At 40.6% G+C, this 22,827-nt stretch overlaps 1 long non-coding RNA gene across 3 annotated transcripts in view; it reads left to right on the top strand.

The window, feature by feature from the left end:
* The window catches only part of LOC141574623 (uncharacterized), a 119,210-nt gene that overhangs the window by 68,989 nt on the left and 27,394 nt on the right, over positions 1-22,827 (top strand). The window contains exons 6-9 of one of the 3 annotated variants that reach the window (XR_012501509.1): positions 12,021-12,240; positions 15,400-15,578; positions 16,132-16,188; positions 18,081-18,305. This is a non-coding gene — a long non-coding RNA (uncharacterized LOC141574623). The remainder of the gene's footprint in view (positions 1-12,020; positions 12,241-15,399; positions 15,579-16,131; positions 16,189-18,080; positions 18,306-22,827) is intronic. The other 2 variants (XR_012501510.1, XR_012501511.1) reach the window with 2 other exon arrangements.

A 22,827-nucleotide genomic window follows, 5' to 3' on the forward strand; every position in this document is an offset into this window, starting at 1 on the left:
GGGGCTGCCCGAGCAGGGGCCTGGAGGCTTGTGTGGTGGGAACCCGGGGAGAGTGCCATGTGTGGTCCAGGGTGGAGTGTGCCCCTGCTGGGGAGGACACTGGAGAGAGCCTGGGGTGAAGGGCTTTGGAAGAGTTTGGGTTTTACTTGAACAGACACTGGAGGCAGTGAAGGGTGTCAGCAGGAAGTGACCCTCAGGAAAGGTACTTCTGGTTTTGCTTCTGATATTCTACAGACAGAAGGGTCTGGTCAGGCAAGAGCAGGTCTGTCTGTTCCTTTGAGACCCACCCCATCATTCATTTATTCATAACACGAGAACTTCTGTGTGTCTAGGGGAGAGAGGGTGGACCCACATTAGTAAGCAAAATGTATTTGCTTCTTGTGAGCTTAGCAATGTCAGAAGTTGACTTAGCCTAGAATGTTCTAGGAACAGAGGAACAAGATGCGGAGGTTGGAGGGAGGGAAGGCTTCCTTGGGAAACAGTCAAAATGAACCTGGAGGCAAGTGGGAAGTAGGAGCAGGTCAGGGGGTCCCTGAGGTCACTGGGGACCTGTAATGAGGTGAGGCTGGGTGAGCAGTGTCGGGGGCGGGGCTAGAATTCCACCAGGGAGCCTCTGAAAGGTTTGAAGTGGGGTGATGTAGTCAACTTTGTGATTTGGGAAGGCTGCCGTTGCCCTGTGTGTGTGTGTGTAGCAGGGAAGAGGGAGAGGGTGCCACCAACTGGGGGGCCACTAGAAGACCATTCACAGGCTGGGAGAGGGGCATCGGGGCTGCTTGGGGATGGCAGGGGCAGTGTGGATGCCGGATTTCCTTCTGGGGAGGGCTTGTTATCGGGGCCGCCCTAGAGGCGACTTTTGGCTGGAAGAAAACAGATGGAGGCCGCCAGGTGGACTTTCCTCTTCTCTCCTTCCCTGCCTTGTGTGATGATCTTAGCTCAGCCAACTTTTGGAACAGAAGAGGTAAGTTCTAGGGTAGCCCAGGTCTTTGTTGTACTCGTTCGAGTGAGATCTGATAGGATTTAGATTTGTGTTCAGATCTGCATGTTCACTTAGCTAGAAACGTCCCGTCATTTCGATTTCCATAGGGGTATTTATTCTTGATAAAGTTTGCTGTCTTGGAGAGAGGAAATTTAATACAGCTGTTGACTTTCTCAAAAAAAATCATACCTTTTAAGAACATTAATATTCAAAAGAATAGGAATATATAAAAATGATAAAGTAAGGCTTTGGTGTAGTTTCTTTCATTTCTGAGCTAATGTGGAGTTAGAGCCTTTGCATTACTTAATAGCACATACTTGTCAGTATTTAAAGAGCTGTTAGTGAGCGCCCTAGGCCCCACCTCTCAAAGCATCATTAAAGTTTGCTCTGAAATAGTGAGGTCATGAAGCTCTTGTTTGCAGATATCAAACAGTTGGTTTATACTACACAGCATAGCTCCATTTATAAAATAATAATAGGTTCAAAATTAAGAAAGTGGAAGATAATTGATTTTTTTAAAGCTGAAACATAAACTTTCTTGTGCTAATGTTGCAACTGGAAATTTTGAAAAGAAAAATCCTACTGTAATAACATCTACGTGGAATACATATATGAGTTTCATGTTTGAAAAGTAACTGTGCAGTGGTTTTTGAAGTCAGGGGCATTCCAGCTCAGATACTGGCAGTGATGGTTGCTGGTTTTCAATGGAAGAGCCTAAATTTGCCTTCTTAGCTTTTTTTTTTTTTTTTTTGTAGTGAGAGGGTTGAGTAGTGCTTTGCCAACATGATTTTGGGGCAATTTGAGGGCAGATGTCGTGTACCAGCAGTGAGATATTTCCATGCATTTAATTTTCCGGACATCACCAGGGCACATGTGGGGTTTGTGCATGCAGGCTGGGATGCTGCAGGACTCCCTAATCCATCACCGTTATGTCCTGGAGCTGCTCCGGTCAGTGAATGATTTTCTGTGCCTTGGAGGTAAAGTGGTCTGATGCAGATGATCAGATATGTAGTTAAAGTGCTATTACTTGAAATAAGAGAAACCTAGAAACATGGCTCTAACAATAGAGGATGAGGGAGGAGAACTGGGTGAGGTGTTTGCAGTGGGGAGTCTTCTCAGATGACTGCCTCGCTGTGATTCCTGCCAATGTCCGCCCCAGCCCTGCACGGTAGTCCTGCCGAAGCAAGCATGCACTTTGCTCAGAAACGCACTGAATTTCCTTGCGCCTCTGTTTGTTGGTTTTTTTTTGAAAGCACATCTTGCCCTTTGCTTAAATGCCATCCCTGCTAGTCACCTTTTACACTCATCCTTCTGGACCTCGTCCATACATAGCTGCTGAATGCATCAGCAGTATGTAGTATCTCCATGTAGTGGAACTTTATTCACACGTAAGAGTGAATAAAAAAATAAATAAAGAGGAAAATGAAAAAGGCCACTTGTTCTGGGAAGTCCACCCTGACTTCTCAACCCGCCCTTTTCCCTTTGAAACCCAACCCCTTATCCTCCACTCTACTCTTTTTGATAGTACTTACCACCTTCTAATAAACTTTAACGTTTTCAAAAAAAAAAAGAGAGAGATGCTGATACCCCTTCAACATGGACAAGCCTTTATAACAGCATGTTAAGTGAAAGGAACCAGACAAAAACGGCCACATATTGTTGATTCAGTGATCTGAAATGCCCAGAATAGGCACATGCAGAGGCAGAGAGCAGGTGATGGTTGCAAGGGGCTGGGTGGAGGGGGGTTACGGAGGGACTATTAGTGACAGGGGGTTTCTTTTGGGGTGATGAAGTGTCCTGGAAGTGGATGGTGATGAGGGCTGCACAACCGTGAGTGTGCATAAGACTGCTGATCTCTGTCTCTGGGAGCGCCTGTGGTTGGGGCGGCTTTATTTTCTTCTCACCCTGCAATGTGAAGAGTCATCTTGTGCTGAGGCCTTTCTACTCGTGTGAGTGGTGAGACTCCGATACTTTGCAGAGTCATGTTTCTTATTTTCCCCTTGCTGAGTGTAGGCAAAATAGGCTTAAGCCTGAGAAAGTGCTCCATCTGCAGAAATGTCTTTCAGTTTTGCATGGTGTAAAAATCTTGACAGCTTTTTCATCGTTGAGGACAGACTTTGGGGGGAAGTAACCCATGAAGCCTTGGTAAGACCTGGAAAAGCAGCGCTTCCCTCCCTGACAAGGGTGGAGTTTTAACCCCCGTTCAGGCAGTGAAGGGCCCAGACCCGTGAACGGAGTTGACAATCGTGAATATTTACGTGTATCCACTGCTTCATCTTGGATATTAATTTCAAGCTGAGTCAGTTTGTGGCGGCAGCCTCATCCTACATCAGGAATTTATAGTATCTGCTCTTTGAGGTGAAGACCAGACAGACTTGATTACTTAACAGTCTCACTTGAATTGATATCTCAGATTCTTTGTCAAAATCAAAACAGCAGAAATACAGAGGTCCTTTAATGCCAATGTGACCTGGAAAGGGTTTAGTCTCTGTGCCTCAGTGGCCTTATCTGCGGGTGGGGAAGATGATAACAGTGCTTCCCTCAGAGGGGCTGGTTAGAGGAGAGTGAGAAGCACAAAGGGAGGACTTACAAAGAGATGCTCATGAATGACCGAATTTAGTGCTCTCAGCCTGGTGAAGCCTCAGGGGCAGAGATGTCAGAACAGAGCAGTCCTAGCCGGAGCTTGATCCGTGTTGGTAGCTGTTATGATCACTATCACCACTGTGGGTTATCAGGTAGTTTTAAGACTTGGTAATATGAATTCATGAATAATGTTAGAAGACTACACATCTCAGATCCAGTTTACATATTTCTCAAGATTTCCTCTGAGAAATGGATGGTTTTTTCCCCATCTTAAATCTGAGTTCAGTCCCTAAAAAAATTCTGTATTCCTCCATTTTTTTGATTTAATTCTCCATTTCTTAAAAAAACAGTTTTTAAATGTAGTTAGTGGGGACTGAACTGAGGGCCTCATGCAAGCTAAGCACATACTCTCCCAAATGAGGTATAATCTCCCCCCTGATTTTTTTAAAATTTACTTTCTTAGTATTCAGAGTTTAGAGGCCTCTAATTCTTTTTCTGGAGACTTGTCCATGAACCTGTAAATCTAACTAATGGACAAAACTTAGTTTATTAAAAAAATAAATGAATATTCTGCAATCCATCCGAAAGGAAATGCTCATTGACTTAAAATGTTTCTCCTTTAAGGTGATTTCTCCTTTTTGGTCTAGCTCAATTTATTAACAGATATCCTCATCATCATAATGAGCAAACGCACTCTGAGTGGACACCTACCTAAGGCTAAAATGCTTTCCTCATGTTTTACTTCATAGCAGGTGTTTGAGGGTAGGTTTCAGTGTCTCCTTTTTTGCAGCTGGGGGATTGAGATATGTGGCAGCTTGTCCCAAATCTCACACAGCTGGCGCTGGCAGGCTCTGTGCTGGAACCCAGGCTGCACAGAATGCATTCTTAATTGTTCCTCTAATCAGCCTCCCGTTGAGTGGTTACCCGAACTCCTGTGACTCCATAAATGGCCGATTTTAGTGATCTCAGCCTGATGAGGCCTTCAAAGGAGAGACACCATTGAGAATGTGAGACAGAGTGGCATAAATTAAAATTGTACATTTTCACAAATGTTTAATTCTCAGGTAGTGACATAAAAAGTTAATTTTTATTTATTTTAGTGCTCTGTAAGCACTAAAAACAAAACATTAAAAATAATTATAGTGCAAAAGAGAAGTGGGCTTTGAAAGTCCAACCACAAGTAATGATGTTACTTGTTTTTCTATAGTGGCCCTTATTGACAGAAATACTTACAAAGACTGAATTGGTTTTATGTACTCTTAATATGGAAGAAAAGATTGTCAGTGAATATTTTAAGCAAAATCTTTATTCTTTTCTTTCCTGATGATGAATGTATAAGTTGTTTTCATGGCTTAAGTACATTTCCTGTATTGTGAAATTTGAGTAATATCGTTTAACTTGTCTGACTGTGAGAGTTAGTAGCCTTGTATACAAAGAACCCAAGAGGTGCTTAGCAAAAACGTGCTGTCAAAATGACAGATATTTTAGAAGGATCAAGTCTGAATACTAAAGAGTGTGGCTTATTACTGATGCATATTTAATATGTATATATATGATATATATGAATATGGCTTAAAGTAACAAGGATTCATTTTTTTTAGTGCACTATGAAGTTTTAATGAAATCTGTATCATTCTAGTGAGACAGGGACTAGTTAAATTGCCTTAAGCAGATGACCTTGAAGATTATTTACACAGAATGTGTATTGTTACAACTCAGATTTCATGTTGCCGTGTAACCATCCACTAAGACATTTAAATTCGTGGGACTCTGACCAGATTCATTAAGTTTAGAAAAATCCACATTGATCATTTTCAGGGAATAAGCTTCTGTCTTTTGTGATTAAAGAAAATTTTGATCTTTTTTCCTGCACTCTTAACAGGTTTAAAATACCAAAACATTGATTTGAAATGTCACTTTTTTAATAGAGAGAATAAAGCTCATGCTGTTTCACTATGTAAATAAATGTTTTTGTATTTCAACAAACTTGTATGATTTCCTGGCTCTTTGAGAATTATGTTGCAAGATACTTAGATAACCTACTGTTGGAAAAATACAGACGTGACTTTTATGAATATAGGCCTAGTACAGATCTGTTGGTTTTTGCTACATTGGAAGACATGAGGCCTAGGAGAGCTTTGCTGCCGATTGCGAGGAGGACATATCCAAGGTCTCAGTCTCCCCTCCTGTAAAATGAAGTGGCTAGACTGGATTCTTTCCTCTTCTAAGATGAGTTTCCATGGGCCTGTGTCTTTTGTTTATATTCAGGAGTATTAGCAATATCAGATTAAATACTGAGTACCCCTCCCTTCCCCAGAAGCAAAGTGCAGTATGTGCTACAGTAGCTTTTAGTTACCTGATTCTCGTTTCTGATAGTACAGGCATTTTTTTGTGTTGCATGTTTCCTGGCAACCTGGAAGGTCTTTTTAGCCATAGGTGGCGCTGTTGCACCTTCTTACAGTCTTAATTTTCCTGTTTGTAAAAGAAGGCTTAAACAACGTGATTTTATTTTGATTTCTTTGCTTAATGCTTCAGAATAGCACAATGTCCATTATGTCTGTCTACCTGGAAAAATTATTCTGCTTATATTTTAGTTTTATTCTGTCATCTCGCTGTGAACACTTCAGACTTGCTGTGTAAACAATGACAAAACCGGAATTTTCTTCCAGTGTTAGAAACCAGTGAGCCGGGATTTTATAAAACAGCTAGTAGCAGCCTCTGGAGAACCTTAAAGCTGAAAGGTGTACTGAGTTCCCTGAGTATTGACCCCGCCACTGTGTATTAATTGGTGGGAGGAGATTTGGTACATAAACGAAGGTGTGTAGTGTTTTGACTTGGGTTTGCGTGCACGCGCTGCCACTGAGCCACATGAGCCTGAGTCAGTTCGTTCTGAGTTTTTCCCTCGTCTGTGAGTTGGGGACGCTCGTATCTGCTTTGTAGAATTGTGAGAATTAGAAATTATGTAAAGTGTTTAACACAGTGTGTATGTCAAGAGGGCTCATAAACTTTAGCTGCTGTTTTGTGTGAAGCCATCATTTGACGGTCTTTGGCAACTAATAAGAAACAGGAAAATAAGAAAAGCTGGTTTTATGATGAAAGATATTTGAGGAGGTTCCATAGTTCCTATACCCATAATTTAGCATCAGCAGTGTCAGGACCATTACACAGTCGCCCTGAACCAATGTTAAGCCACAGAATTTTTTGTTAATTCATATATGTTGGGGCTTAAGGGGATCCAATACTTATACACATGTTGTCTCCAGCAGCCAACTGAGAGATGACACAAAAGAGTAGGCAGGCGTTAAATGTCCTCTTTGTTACTGATGAAACCATGTTCTCCATGAACTTCAGGGCTGTGGGTGAATGAGTGTCGTGATACTGTGTCCCAGAAGTAGAGACTTACCCTGTCCCAGGTATCTCTGTGCCACAGCGAGCCTTCCCTTGAAAGGATCTGCCCCATCATGCACAGTGATGTCCTGCCATGGAGCTGAGCATCCCGGGTGCTTCCCAAGGGTGGCCAACCCTGGAGGGAAAGGAAGGGTTTCACATGCCCTGCTTGTCTCCCTGGAATCACACCTCACTCTGTTAGTGTGAGGAGGGCTAGCTGTGGGCAAGGGGTCAGGGGTGTGAAGGGAGATGCACTCTCCATGGCCCAGAGTAGTGGGGAGGAGGCATCCCCTCCCTCAGTTTAAAGACGTGGTGGGATGGAACAGAAGGGTGCACCCCAAGAGTTTATAAAATGAGAAATAAGGATTTTCTTTGGGACTTAGACTAGCCAGGAAACACAAAAGATGATTAGAAGGGAGACTTGTAAACCACTGTAATATTAAGTTGACATTTGTTGAGCACCAAAAATGTGCTACATTCTTTTCTGAGCGTTTTACGGAAATGTATCCTTCAATCTTCTCAACAAGTTAGTAAGAAAAGATTGATTGTTATCCCAGCTTTACAGTGTGGAAATTGAGGCACACAGAGGTTAAGTTGGCCAAGGTCACAGAAATAGTAAGTGGCAGAGCTGGTATTTAAACCCTGGCTGTCTGGTTTTGAGGCTCACAGAGACGGGCTTTGGGAGTTTAGATGTATCTGCATGCCTTGATTTGTGTACGTCTGTGCATCCGTTAGCCCAGAAAGGACAGGGAAAGGAAAGTCACACAGGTGCTCACAGTTGTGTCTCGGCCACTGTCCACGAAGAGTGCTCCGTGATTAGCGTTGTTTTCCAGGCAGTAGATCTGTTCGTATAACAGAAATTTAGTCCTTTGAGTTAATCTAGAAACCCTTCCTGCTCTACTTCTGTCCATGCTTGCCATGTGACTTCCTGCCCGTGATTGGGCCGTTGAGGAGAAAATGTACTCATGGTTGAACTCTGATATTGCAGTCTGGTTCATAGTTTCACATCTTCTGTTACAGTAATAAGTTAAGTTTCTGGTTTTCTTGCATCAGTGTCTCATGCGTTTGGTTAATGTGCAATCAGTCCATGGGAGCCCAGGGGTGCTGACTGCATAATTTTTTAGCACTTTGTGGCACTTCTACCCGTGCAGACCTGACTGGATGATGTCCGCCTTCCGCACTTTTTTACCCCAATATCAGGGTCCTATCCCATCCCCGGATGTGAGGCTGGAAGCTTTCTGAGAAGGCCAGTCAGAGGCCAAGTCCACCAATCAGAAAATGATGAACTACCTCAAAGTGGGTTTAATAGAAGAAAAGTGCTTCCAGGTAGTCCGATGGGCTGTTCAAGTCCATTTGGTGAGAAGCTGTCCACTGTCTGTGGTTGAGCTGCTTCTTTGCTGTTGAAAAGTCTGGAGTAGATGAAGGGATTTTAAAAAGCAGAAAGGAGTGATTTCAGGTGGTACCTCCACACCGGGGAGAAGTGATGGATGACCGCCTGTGTGAGGCATAGACAGAGTCCTACAAACTTCATAAAACAGCTTCAAATGATCTTCCATCTGAGTGCACTTCATATGGGGTCCAGTTCATCACTGGTCACACTGAGAGGGCAAATATTGATGATGGCAGAAAGGACACAGAGGCATCAAATATTTCTCAGTCATGTTCCCTGTTTAAAGGATGTGGCACAGTGTAATATATTTGAGCTGGTTTTTCACTGAACAGTTTTTGTGTTTTCTGGAACTCCCCAGTGCCCCAAGGTTCCATGCAGCTGGGTGTCCCCTCAGTGCAGCTCCGTCAGCGGTTGCCCTGGCCAGACGTGGTGTCATGGGGAGCAGGACGGTCAGAGTCCCCAGCTCTTCTGAGCTTCGTCTCCTCATCCACAGTGCCGGGTTTCTCATCCGTGCCTACTTAGTAGGGTTGCTGAGAATCACACGTGATGGTTATCAGGTGTGATTTGTGGTTGTCTCTGTGATTGGCATATAGTCAATATTTGATAGAAACACTTGTTTTTTAATTGTAATTGTGGCTCCTAGATTGCAGTGGTTTTTAGTCTGCATTTTTTTATAACTTTATTCTTATTTTTAAATATGCCCTTTTTTTTATTTATTTTTTTAGAGGTACTGGGGACTGAAGCCAGGACATTGTGCATGCTAAGCAGGTGCTGTAAACTGAGTAATACCCACTCTCCTTGTCTGCACTTAAAAATACATATTGCAATACACAAAATAGCTCTTAAACACCATCATGGGACATAGTCTGTATAGGCAATTGAACACGTATACTATTTAAATAAGAATAAATGCTGTTGGGACATACCTTTCTGAATCTGTTAATGTGCTTAAAAACGATCATAGCAAGTGATAAACACGAGACTTGGATCCAGTACTTCCTAGGGTCTATTTTGCCATCATGAGAAATTACATTCTACAGAGAAGGCTAATTGAGTCTCTTTGATATTTGGATGGTTTAGCAGATGATCAAGGCTTTTAAAAGCTGGCAGTTTTGTATTTTAAACTAACTACAAAGTTATCTTCTAGAAGTTGGAATTCCTAAACTTGTGAAGTGCCCAGTAATCCTGGGGGTATATGTCTGTTTCTGTGTGAACGTTTGTGTGTGTGATTTCAGGAATGTAGAAATAAGTTCCATATGGACTTCTGATACCTTTCTCCTCCAGTTCAAGGTATAGGCATATATTTACACAAATAAATTGATTTTCTTTTTTCATTTTGCATATTGGTGGGAATAAGAGGTTGCCATACTTGTTTCAGAAGGGTTTGGGAGCATGAGCTTAGAAAACGGGAGGAGAAAGAGGCAGGGAGGCACTTCACACTCTGTGCAGGATATGAGAAACAGTAGCTTTTCTTTTCTCTTTTCTTCTAAAGCAAAATGGCACTGAATTGCAACATATTATTACTCAGAATTGCTTTTCTAATCAGATACAAGTGCCTCAGATTTTTCAAGGCAACATGAATGATGAAATGTGTTTTAACATTTATCTTTAAAAGTAGTTTTATTTTTCAAGGAAAAGGCTATAGCCTGTTCTTTCTTCCAGCGGCAAAAGAAATTCTCATTGATCTATGTACATGATCTATGTGCTTAGTTTCTTTGGGGTATTTTGGTTTTTTTAAGTGCTTGTTTCATTGTGGTGTGAATGAATGTTTAAAATTTTTGGATTTTCATCTTTAGAACATGCTGATTTATCAGAACTGTTAAAAACCTGATTGTTTTTTGGTCGTTGTTTGGTGGGGCACCCTATTGAATTCTGCTATGTGTTAAAGAGGGAAATTCTTCCTCTAGTGTGCATATCATTAAGTGAATGGCTTGCAGTGTGCCTTTAAAATTCATTGAATGCATTGATCATGTTTGTCCAGTGAATTTTGAATTGACTCATAGTATTACTTTCTTTGTTTCTGTGGCTTTTGCTCCTCTCCACAAGAATTTGAATTCCCTGTTGCATTTTGTTTACGTGTTCTTAGCAGGGGAAGATATTTTGAATTTTTTACAGAGGTGGGTTTTCCTATCCCCTCTGAATGCCTTCTGTAATTGATACAACAAAAATCTGTTATTGCAGTGCTAAATTATTTCATAAACTATTTTTTGGCTTAATCAGAAACAATGACAAAGAGTGATAATAAAAAATACGAAAACCTTCTTTCCTTTGAAGAATATAAATCAGGTGGTTAGGCTGACGCATGCTTTGTGCCTGACACACTTACTCTCATGTCATTGTGTATCATGATTCAGAGATGGAGATACTTTAGGTTTATAGATTTTTAACATTTGTGTTGAATTCTTTCTTCAGGCTGATGTTTCCTTTTGGGTTTGTGGAATGTGTAGAAGAAGGGAAACAAATGCTTTTTTTTTGTTTTCAGGAGGCCTGAGTTGCTGATGAGAAAAGAGTTGAGGGTGGGCTGAGGATCAGAGTGACACTCCCTCTCCTCCCGGCTGAAATTGATGAACAATAAAATCAATTAAGTGTATCGGTATTTGACCAATTGAAGTTAGAGAGCTCAAACTGGCTAGTTATGCCCAATGGAAAGTATTGAATTCACCTGCAGAGTTAGGTGCTTTACCAAGTAGAAGCAGCTTAGGGCAATCAGAAAAATCTGTCCTATGATGAGCTATAAAAAGTATATAATATCTTTTATTTCTGAAACTTTTCTAACTTAAGTTGTGTAGAGCTAAAATTAAGTTTCAAGCACCAGGAGTTATGAGTGTGGTTGATTCTGTGGGATCGTTATTCAGGGATGTGCATAGACCCTTCTAGAGTGGCTGAAGCTGGCAGGAAAAGACCCAAAACCAGGATTTGTCATCCTAGGGTATTCTCCATAATGGTTCCATGTGGGAGCCCTTGATTGGGTTAACAAATTGTAGCAGACCCAGGCCGCCTGTCAACTTTAAGAAGAAAAACTATGCTTAGTAACTGCTTTGCAAGCAAGCGCCTGTGCATCCTCACTCCTGTCTCCTTGCCTTAAAAAGCAGAGACATTGCTTTGCTTGCATAGTTGAGGTTTTAGATAGCACTCTGCTCATTGCAAAGCAAGGACCCAGGACCTCAGCTATAAAAGCTGGGCTTGTGTGCTGTTAGATAGCCTGTTATCCCCAAAACAAGGACCTGGCTGGTCTGGTGGTCTGCTTTGTAATTCACATATCTAAAGAATGTATTTTGTTCCCCTCACCCCATGACTTCCCTAAAGATACACTAAGACATTGTGCTCATGGTGGATTCTATAATCTCTGTCTCATCCACTTTCCCCAAGTTCCTGCTTACTATCACACAACTGTTAATGACTATTTCTTTGATTATACACAATAAATATGGGAGCATTTGAGAGGCTCGTGGAGTTGGCTCCCTACTCCCTATCGATTGCTGGACTTTTTCCAGTCATGAATAATCATTCCCTGTCTGTAAGATTTCTGCCAGCCAGAACCCACAGTTCCAGGTGAGAAGGATGCAGGTTTATCTCTCCTACCCTAGGGAGAGAGAGTAGAGAATTGAGATCTGCTTCCTTGTGGTCCCTTCCTGCCCCAGGGCCACTCCAGTTCACCTGCAGCTTTCTGGCCTCTGCTCACAGGGCCTCTGTTCCAGGACTGACTGCAGCCTTTTCTTCCCTGGTCAACATTTCCTGTGCCTTTCAGAAGTTGGTCTCTTCTCTGCAATTGAACCCTGGCAGATGTGATGGTGGTCAGCCTGCTGGGGGGCAGTCACTTGGGGCTCCCAGGAAACATGCTGATTCTCCTGAGTCTCTCATTCAGGGTTACAGAACTGTCGTGCACCGGAGGAAGCCCATTCAGGTGAGGTCAATACAGCATTGCATCACTTTCATTTTTTATTTGAATTTTCAGTGGAGAAATTATTTGTAGCTAACTGTTCCAGATTTTCGGCCTCCTGCTTTCGTCACCACCATTTCCTTGTTGGCTCTGGTGCTTGTTTTAAGAACCAGGTTTCTTCTCTGGTCATTTTTAGCAGCTGGGCTTGCCAAATCCTTGATCTTCATTTGAAGCAGAATGCTTCTTCATGATGTCAAAATGATTTTCCTATTTCTGAATATTTTGTGTACACTCAGCAAGTGTTTCAAGTGAAATGCTCTTGCCCAATTTCAGTTTACCCACATTTGATGATCTCCTGCTTTCATGCTGAGGGCAGTTTCTTCTTCCTGTAATAAAAATTAGCAATTTGCATTTACTATGGGAAGGTACTGGCCCGAGGTGCTTTTGTTCTTAGCAGTTTTAATACAATTCACCCATTAAAATGTACAGCGGTTTTTACTCTATGCCCATAATTGTGCATTCCAGTCAATCTTACAACATTTTCATCCCCCAACAGGAAGCCCCGTATGCATAAGCAGTTATTCACATCTTCCCCATCCTCCCCCAGCCCCAAGGAGCCACTCTTCTTTCTATGAGTATTTGCCTGTGCTGGATATTTTCATGTAATTTGAGTCATTTCATGTAAATGAAACCATCTATTATGATTGACTTCTTTCACACTTAGTAACGTTTTCAATGTTTGTCCACGTTGTTGCCTGGGTCAGTACTCTATGCTTTGCTATTGCTGAATAATATTCCACTGTATGACTGGGCCCCACTGTTTACCCATTCATCAGGTGATAGACATTTTGTTTGTTTCTGCTTTTTGTCTGTGATGAATAATGGCGCTGTGAACATTCCTGTAGGAGTTTTTATGTGGACACTTGTTTTCAGTTCTCTTACTTGTGTTCCCAGAGAGCAGAAAGCCTGGGTCATTCATAAACCAAATGTTTAACTCTCTGAGGACCTGCCAGGCTGTTTTACAAAGTGGCCTCACTGTGTTAAGTCCTCACTAGCAAGGGCTGGGATCTCCGCTTCCTCTGTGACCTCATTACTGTTTGTTACTCTCTTTTTGAGTATATCCTATTATAGTGAGTGTGAAGCAGTTTCTCCTAGTGGTTTTGACTTGATTTCAATTACAGCTAATGATATTGAACATCGTTTCTTTGTGCTTATTGGCCATTTGTATATTTCCCTTGAAAAATACCTTTTCAGATCCATTATTCAATTTTTAATTGAGTTGCCTTTGTATTGTTGTAGGAGTTTTTTTTTGTTTGTTTGCTTGTTTTTTTTTTTTTTTGAGATACAAATTTCTAATCAGATAAATGATTTGAAAAAATTTTCTCCTGTGTGTTGTTTTTTCACTTTCTGAATGGTGTCCTTTGAAGCAAAGTTTTCACTTTTGATGAACTCCAATTTATCTCTGTTTTCTTTCTTCCTTGTGCTTTTGGGGTAATATTTAAAATCTCAGGTATTTTATTTAAACTTTTATATATAAAATAACTTAATTTAGGACCATTCTAGGAGACGGGTGCTGTTGTTGTCCCCAGTCTATGGACAGGAGACTGAGATGCAGAAAATTTCACTGACATATAAGTGTCACAGCTACCCAGTGCTGTGGGAGTTCAGACCCTCATGTTTGTCCCCAACATCTGTGCTTTTCACCAACATGATCCACTCCTTCCTGGAATCATTAATGAAAATGTCTTTCCGTTTTTGATTTCTTGTTAGTTTGTTTTCTCATTGGGGACCTCATCTCATTTTCCTTGCAGAGGTCAGTGTAGGTTTATTTTAGGTCTCATGTAGGCAGAAGCATTGCTATCAGGTAACTTCTTTATTACTCACTCTCCAGTGATGATTGTTGCTAGTTGACCTAATCAAGTCATGCTTAACTCTTTCCTGCTCATGACACTAAAAACAGAGTCATTACTTACAGAATGCTCAAAGAAGAAAGTACTTGAGTGATTTTATTTTGCTACCCAATCAAACCAATCAAATAAAAACCCCTGTGTTGACACATATATAAGCCCTCCAGAATAGGGTCATTGTCTTCCTTGTGTTTCATTGGTTTGGTCACATTGTCTGGATAGTGCCTTGCTGTCCAGCAGTTTTGTTAGGATATGGTGCTCGTGAACCATTGAAAGGACAGAATTTTGACAACAGACTGTGTTGTTCATTTCACGAGGGAAAAGATAATATAGAAATACTGCTCTGATCTATTTTAAAATTTAGCTTGGAATTTTGAGAAGAGTTCAGGGAACCATAAAAAGATCTTTTTCACTAATTTTAGAACTATCTTAGACACATTATGGTTACATAGCAGAGTAACTTATCAACTAGATTTGACAAGAGGAGTGTATTATTGATTATTTGTTTTAGTTGAAATATTCTACCTGGGATAAAGTAATCAGTGCCCATAAATGAACAAATATGTTTGTATTTTTATGCAACATGGGAGCAGACTTCATATGTTTCTCTATAATATATATGACTGTGTTTTAATCTGTCTGTCAAAGTTTTTATAGTTTTTCAACAATGTTGTAGCCTTAGAGTTCTTCTAAGAAAATCACCCCTGATTCTAGTGCAGTTTGTACTGCATATCCTGTCTTATGCATGGGATTCCACTGTCCTCTCAGTGAGGAATTTCCTCTCCTACTGAGGTAGTAGCAGAGTTAAAGGAACTGTGATTTCTAGGCCTTTGCTCTCCATGTGTTTGCAGTTGGCTGTCAAACATGATTTTACCTTTCTTGAGTTTTCATTGTTAAATTAGAATTTTGGAAATAAATATTAATATGTTGCATCGGTCTCCCTAGAATCTTGATGTGTTTGTGCTTTTCAGATTTCAATTTATGAAAAATGTAAATGCACTCTTGTTTTTAAGTAGTCCTTTTTCACTAGATATTTGTTTACCTCTTTATAGTTAAAATATTTTTTTCCCAATGAATGAATCGGTGTGCATGTTTTAAAAGATACCTTACTTTTTATTTTTCTTATTGTAAAAGATATATTCATTTTAGGCAATTTGGAAAATAAGGATAAACACAATAATAACTTAAAAATGGCCTCTAATATCACTTGGAGGTACAGTTGTAAGGTTTGAAATTGAGAATTACAAGTCCTCTCATGTTGTTCTTCTTTTTCAAGTACGTTTTGGTTACTGAGACCCTCGAATTCCCATATGAATTGTAGTAGCAGCTTTTTGCAGATGTGCCTGCTGGGATTGTAATCGAAACCACGTTGTATGTATGGATCGCTCTGGGGAGCACTGCCATTCCAAGAGCGCTGTCTTCTGATCCAGGAATGTGCGCGGTGTGTCTGTCCAGGTATTTAGGACTTCTTTAATTTTTTTCAACAATGCATTGTGTTTACAGAGTATTATTTTACTTTTTATCTTTGCCTTTATACTGAGTAAAAGTGAGCAAGTTACCGGGATCAAAAGTGTATTTTAGCCCCGACACTAGTTGCCACCATGTACGCTGTGCTCTTTCTTTGCCCTGTGTAAAATCTTGCACAAAATAGGACCTCAGTAACCCTCTCTTGAATGAATGATTATATGATTGTTGGATGATGCTTGAGAGTCCTTGTGATGATGTCTTTTTCCCAGCCTTTTCCCTCTTCTTAACTATGCCCTTTCTCTTCCTTTCATCCAGTCTGGTTTTCAGCCTGCCTGTGGCATTGATTTTCCCTGTCTGTAGACTCTTCCTTTCACTGGTACATGATAATGTTACATGTGGGCTGTGGAAACTTGCTAGATGTCAAGAAAGAGCAAATCCATTGCATGGTAGTATTTTCAGACTGTGGTATTCTTTTATCAATTGAAATTAAATCAGGATGACCCCCTGAGCCTTCCCATGACCTCTTTTCTCCTTCCTACAGGTGATACTGCTCTGGTTGCTGCCTGTGCCCTTCCCCCAGCCTTGGTTTTGGAGTTGAGTAAGTCACCATCACTGGAGCCCTCTCTTTAAAAGATGAAAACATTTGCTCCTTCTCCCTGGTTGGGGACTTGGATGAGATGAGGTACCAGATAAAGAATGCAGCCCCACTTTTTCTGACCCCTGCTTTTTCAGTTCTACTCTTTTTGAAATAGTACAGTTCAACAGTATAAAGATTGATTGTGAGCTAATGAGATAGACAAGACAACCGAAAATTTATTAAATATCCTTTCATGCCAGAAACAAATGTATTATACACACAAAAAGCACATAAAGCACGGTAGTACTGTGGTTACAAACATGGGTCTGAGACCGAGTCCTGCTCTGGAGTGACCAGTCCTGTGAGATGGAGAACTGGTAGGTCTGCTTAGCCTCTCCCATACTTGTTTCCTGTCCTGCAGAGACGGGGCTCGCTAGGCGTCCCTCCACCGTACAGGTGTTGTGGGGTGTAAATGATGCATGTGGGCAGCCTGAGCACAGCTGTTCATTCCTCGTAAGTGCAGGATAGAATGGATTTGTGGAGACAGCTTTATGACCGCCCCGTGTAGACTCTCAGTGCGCCAAAGGGATGTCTTGTGGTTTGGATGTGGGATTCTCACTTCTCTAAATACCCAAAAATTGTGTTATTGGGCCTTGCTGATTTGAATCTATTCTTTAGAAAGTACATATTGTAGATATATTTTTCAAGCATGCATGCTTTTTTTCTTTTATTATTTATAGTTCTACCCTCTCATCACTTGGTGTGACTTTACATGGAATCCAGAAAACTATCCTAAGCTACCTTAGGATAGCTACCTGCCTCTTCACACTTCTCCGTGGTGGTTTTCTTCCCTGACTAGAAGAGGGTTTTGCATAGGAAATTTTCTTTCCCCTTTTCTTTCCCATTTTCTTGGAGTCTCTCTGTTTGTCTGCCCATCTCTCACCTGTCCATCTGTATTTATCAACCCACTCATTCTTCTTACTTGTTCCAAGAAACATATTAGGCAACTTACAGAAGAACAGATACCAAATAAACAGGTGAGAAAATGGGGCCAAGTACAGACATTGTGTCTAGTTGGCGAGCTTGTGTGAGGGTTGCAGACGTGAGACACATAAGACTTATAAGATTGCTGTGACTTATAAGATTGACAACAAGAGTGTGCCTGAGGCTCCCAGCAGACACAGGGAAACAGGGTTTGTGGGAGATTCTCCCTGGATGTGAAATAAATAAGTGGATGAAGAGAAGCCAAGCCTTTCCAGCTCCTAAGGCTTGGGAGAATATTTTGAGTGTCTTCCAAAATCAGAGTATTTCATCTTTTCCTTTGTCAGAGTTCTATGTATAGTTGGTTACATTCTATACATGGAAATTTCTCCAAAACTGCTTCCCACGTGAGTCCCATGGCTCGGAATGGGGTGGTTCTGCTCATTGACGGGTGTTGGCCAGAAACAGAAAATGACAGCCTCCAAGAAGCCTGGGATTTGTCAGTTATGTTTTGTCAGTGCTGTTGACTTCAGAAAATGCTTTCAGAGTTCCTCTCCATCTGAGGTGGCAGCGTGCTCTCTTAGCATCATCAGGAGCTCAGGGCCACGGGATGGTGTGGGCTGACTGCACTGCCGTCAAGACAGATGGGGTAGTCACTGCAGGCGTGGTGCTTTCACGTAGTGCATTTCATGTTCTTTAATAGGTTTCAACAGGAAGTTAATTGAGTTAATTAACATTTAATAAATATGATGCTTTGTTGTAAAGACAGTTATAGGCAGAATATAAGCTGTGAAGACTTTAAAAACGGTTTCATTACTTAAATTTCAGCAGGGAAGATTTAGTTTATCTTATTCATGCCTCTCTTTTACAGTAACAAAGAAACAAGACAGAAAAAGCAGAGGATGATTTCTGTTCTTCCTCTTGGCTTGCAGGTGCCCTCACCTCCAGTGGCATCCATCCAGACACCAGCACTGACACTGGCCGTGCTCAGAACTGCCTCAGCCCTGAAGACACAACTGACAAATAGAAGGGGGCCACGCCCTGTTACAGCAGGTGCTCTCAATTTGTGGGTCCTTATGTAACTGCATGTTGTTATTCAGGATCGCCCGTTCTACATTTTGTGGCGCTGCTGCAGTGTCTCCTAGTTATTTGTTTCTGTAAGTACTTATGTATTTTCTCCAATGCATTGTAATAGACATCTTAAAATGCTTTTTTTCAGATGAAAAATAATGTGTATTTAATATAATAAGTCTGAAAAAAGGGGCAAAGAGGGTATCCTTGTCCCACTACTCAGAGACAGTAATTAACACTTTAACTTCTATTTTCTGTTCTTTTCTTCAGTGTGTATCACCTCTGTCATAAAAACCAGTGAGCACTCTGTGCCTGTTTACTGTGTGGAGACCTCCATTTTCCATTCGGATTATTACATGTTTTTCTGCAATATTCTATCTCCCCTGGCATGATTTTTAATGACCAGTATAGCATTCTGTCTTGTGGAGGCATCGTCCATTTTACTTCGGACTTAAATAAACTTTTAAATTCAAGTATACTTAACTGAAATACTGAAAAGAGAACTGTGGTGGTACCAAAAGGCCCCTAACTCCCTTCCCCTTATTTCGTGACTGTAAAAGCTGTTGGCAATGTGGTGTATATATTTCATGACCTTTATGCTTATGACATATATATATAACCATAAATACATACATACATACATACATACACATATATGAGAAATCTACTTATATGTGTGTGTATATATGCTTTATTGAAAAATAAGACCATACTGTATGTGTTCTTCAGCTCACTTTATTCACTCACGGGTATATCATAGACGTCCTCCCACTCCAGACTCACCCGGTCCTTTCAGATAGAGTGGAGGGGTCTCCTGATGTGCAGGTGTGGTCTCTTGTGCAAGGACACCTTTGGTGGGAGAGTGATGTGGACAAGGCCCTGGAGCATGCCAAATCGCCAGCCCCTTCAGAGCCCACATCTCGCCATGATTTACCGCATCATTTTCTTGATGTTGGACCCTTAAGTTTTCTCCATTTTCCACTTTCAGAAAGGATGTTGACTGGCATCCCTCTTGTACAAACATACCTGTGATCTTGTATGAGTATTCCTTTAGTTAAGGCTTCTGGAAATTTAGTCCCTGGATGACATTTACATTCATCTCAGGCTCCTTTCAAGTGACTCTAGAAATTGCTTCTCCAGTGGGGAATGAAAAGCTGTAGAATAACTTATGTAACCAATTCTCTATCACTGGATATGATTTCACTTCAGCTTTTCATCCCACCATTGTAAACAGTGCTGTGTAAATGCTCTGATGAGTACATCTTTTTGAACTGATTTTTTTTCTAAATGAAACGATTCCTAGAAGTTGAGTTGAGCCTGTGTGTACACACGTTTTTCAGAGTTTACATATCCATTGACATGTCATCCTCCAAAATGTCGCTCACATTTTATTCTCTCACAGATGGACACTAGCTAGAATATCTTTTATAAATATTTGCCAATGTGATGAGCAAAAGTGCTTTTTCATTGTTTTAGTTTGTATTTGATGACCAGTGAGGTATCCAGCATTTTTCACTTATTAGCCATCTGACTTTTTAAAAGTGAATGATCCCTTTTGTCCTTTGCACACATTTAAGTGAGGGAACTTCTTGTTGCTTTGTGACAGCTCTTTGTATGTTATGAACATTAACCGCTTGTCTTCATCAACATGTATCACAGAGCTTTTTCTTGTCATTTCTTGCCTTTCATTTTGTTCAGTAGGTTTTTTATTTTCGTTTTGGCCCAAAATATTTTTAAGATTGTAAATGTCTTTCTTTTGGGTTTTATCTTTGTTATTATTCTTAGAAACACTTTCTTATAATGATATAAATCTCTTCTGTAAGTTTTTTTAATCTCTAAGATGGAGATGATAATAGTACTTGTTATAGTGAGGAGAAGTTGAATTAATATGAGCAAAGAGTTGCATTTGTTGTTATTAGTATTTTAATATTTACATCACTCTCTGTAATTTTTCTTGTGGTCATTAGCACAGGAATAGAATTTGTTCTTTCCAGGTGATTCTCTGATTGTCCCAGGACAATTATTGAATTCATACTTTTCTCTTTGATTTGAAATCCCACCTATACAGTATGCTTATGTACACTAGAGTCTCATTTTGAGCTCATGGTTTATTTCTGTCAATTTTACTTTCTTACTCCAGCACTATATCTTATATATTGTAAAAATTTATTTAATAACTGAAAGTGTGATTTTTTTTACTCTTTTCTTCCATCCCAAATTTTCTTGGCTAGTATTATGACTATTATTCCTGAAGAAATCTAAAATACTTCGTTCAAGTTAAAAAAAAAGCAGATAAGGATTTTCATGGGATTTTTTAGTAAGTTTTGAATTATCTTTAGGAGAACTTACATCTTTACAAAACTGCTTTCCTCCATGCAATATGTTGATGTCTCTACATTCACACCTCTTACTTTACTCCTCAGTAGAGTCCAGTAGTTTTCTCCATGTAGAACAGGGGCTTTAATTTTGAGTTTATTCCAGATTATTGTTGATGTCTTTGTTAATTCTGTAAGTGAGAATTTTTTGGTATTATATTTTGTAACTGTTAAAACTGACACCTAGGAAGGCAGATTCGGTTTGTAAATACTCACTTTGTAAATTGTCATTTAAAATTGTAAGTATTAAGTACTTGTTCCAGAATCCTTTCTTTTCTGTTTTTCAAAATTTGTTTCCAAGATTATCAAAATGGTCATAGCTAAGTAGTATATTTGGGGAGACAGATGGAGAGAGGTAGTGTGGCTTATGTACAAACTCTGAGCAGTTTCATGGCTGCCTTTAGGCTGAAGAAGCTGCAGAAGAGACCAGTTTAGACCAGAGATGGCTTTTTATGCACTTGAAAGCCAGCTTTCCTGCCTTTATGGTGAAGCATGTTGGGCATGGCAGGTAGATGATCAAGGTCTGATGGAGGCCATTGGCCGCACAGAGTGCTGTGTCTGTGAGAACTGGAGACCATCGCTATGGGAAATCCTTGGTACCAGGAACACTGCAGGGGAGCTGGGAAGCCTGTGTGTTAAGGATTTTCCAGTCCTGGGAGTGAGAAGAGCAGACTCTGCATTCAGATCTGAGTTTGAATTCACCCTCTCTTGTTTACTGGTCCTCTGACTTTTGTCAACTTATATATCCTCTTTGAACACCTGTTTTCTTGTCTCTCAAAACAGGAGAATTACGGCCTGCTGCTAGAGTGTTTGATCAGGGTAAATGATTTGTGTCTATAAGACTCCACGTACAATCACAAGCTCAGTAAGAAATGGGCTGTCACCTTTCTTCTGCAACTCAGTGCTTGACAAGACATGGGGGAAAGCCAGTCCATAATTTGTGTGTGATGTAATTAGGAACAAAATTAATGTCTTGCCTTTCCCTAGCAGTATTCGTACTCCTTTTCTTCATTTACTTCTTTCCTCCTTTCTATTCCCCTTTCCCCTCCTCCACCAAAAGAGCCTGAGATTCTCTCAGAACACTAGATTCAAATTAATTTAAAGGTTGTCTTATCCTTATGAAATGACAGTAAGATAAAAAAATCTGTAAATATCCCAGAATTCATTGTATTTGATTTACACACACACACACACACACACACACACACACACACACACACACAATCAGGCTACCTCCCACTTGCTGAGGGAGAAGGAACACTTTTTCTGTGTTTCCATTCACTGAGCGTGAGAACAAAGTCTCTTATGCAGATATTCTCCCGGCTTCTTGCATGGTGTTTTTAATTGGATTTCTGCTCTGTTGCCATAGAAGTATTCTCCTAATAGAAGAGTGGATGTGGAGATATAGACATTCTGCTGAGATATTGGTTTCATCATATTTGAGTTGGAAAGTACTTAAGAGCATAGAGCAGTAACTTTTTATGGGTGAGAATCCATGATGGTGTAACTTGGACAAGAACCTGGGTCTTCTGCCATCGTGTCCAAGTGGGTGAAGAGGCAACTCGGCAGGGGATGGCAGGGGTCCTTCTTGCTTGAGTTCCAGGGTCTTGCTAGTTTTCATTGCTCACCTGCCTTTAGTTTATGTCCATGTGGCCTCTCATGGGAAGGTAACTCTGTCCTGGTAGACTGAGTTTCTAATCAGCAAATAGCTCTGGATCCACTCATATTTCCCAGAGTTTTTGTGCTGACCTGCTGACACTTTATATAAATGAGGCCTAAGAAACTACTGAATATAAAATCCTTATTGATATCACTTGCCCTCGAGTTCCATAGGAATGGGGTGCTTTCTCAGGCTGTCTAAGGCTAGATCTGAACAAAGATATGGTGATAGGCTGTGCTTCTGGACCCTCCACAGTCAAATGGGATTTCCACCTAGTTTTTAGAATCAGGCAGATGATTTCAAATCTTGCGTTTACCAGTTATTAGCTTTGTGACCTTGGGGAAGAAACTGTACTTCTTTGTGTCCAATTTTCTTTGTCTGTAAGTAAGTTCAGTAATTATTTTAAGTTTTTTTTTTTTATAGAATTGAATGAGCTAATTCCCTTATTTATACCTAAAATACTGATCACGTGGTTCTATGTTGGTGCCTTGGTAGATGATTACTAAGGAACTCGGCAGTGAGAATGTGGGTGGTGGACCCCTGGGTCATACAGCTTATATTCCAGGATATGCT

This window comes from Camelus bactrianus, chromosome 22, assembly GCF_048773025.1.
Source record: "Camelus bactrianus isolate YW-2024 breed Bactrian camel chromosome 22, ASM4877302v1, whole genome shotgun sequence".
NCBI classification, from domain to species: Eukaryota; Metazoa; Chordata; class Mammalia; order Artiodactyla; family Camelidae; genus Camelus; species Camelus bactrianus.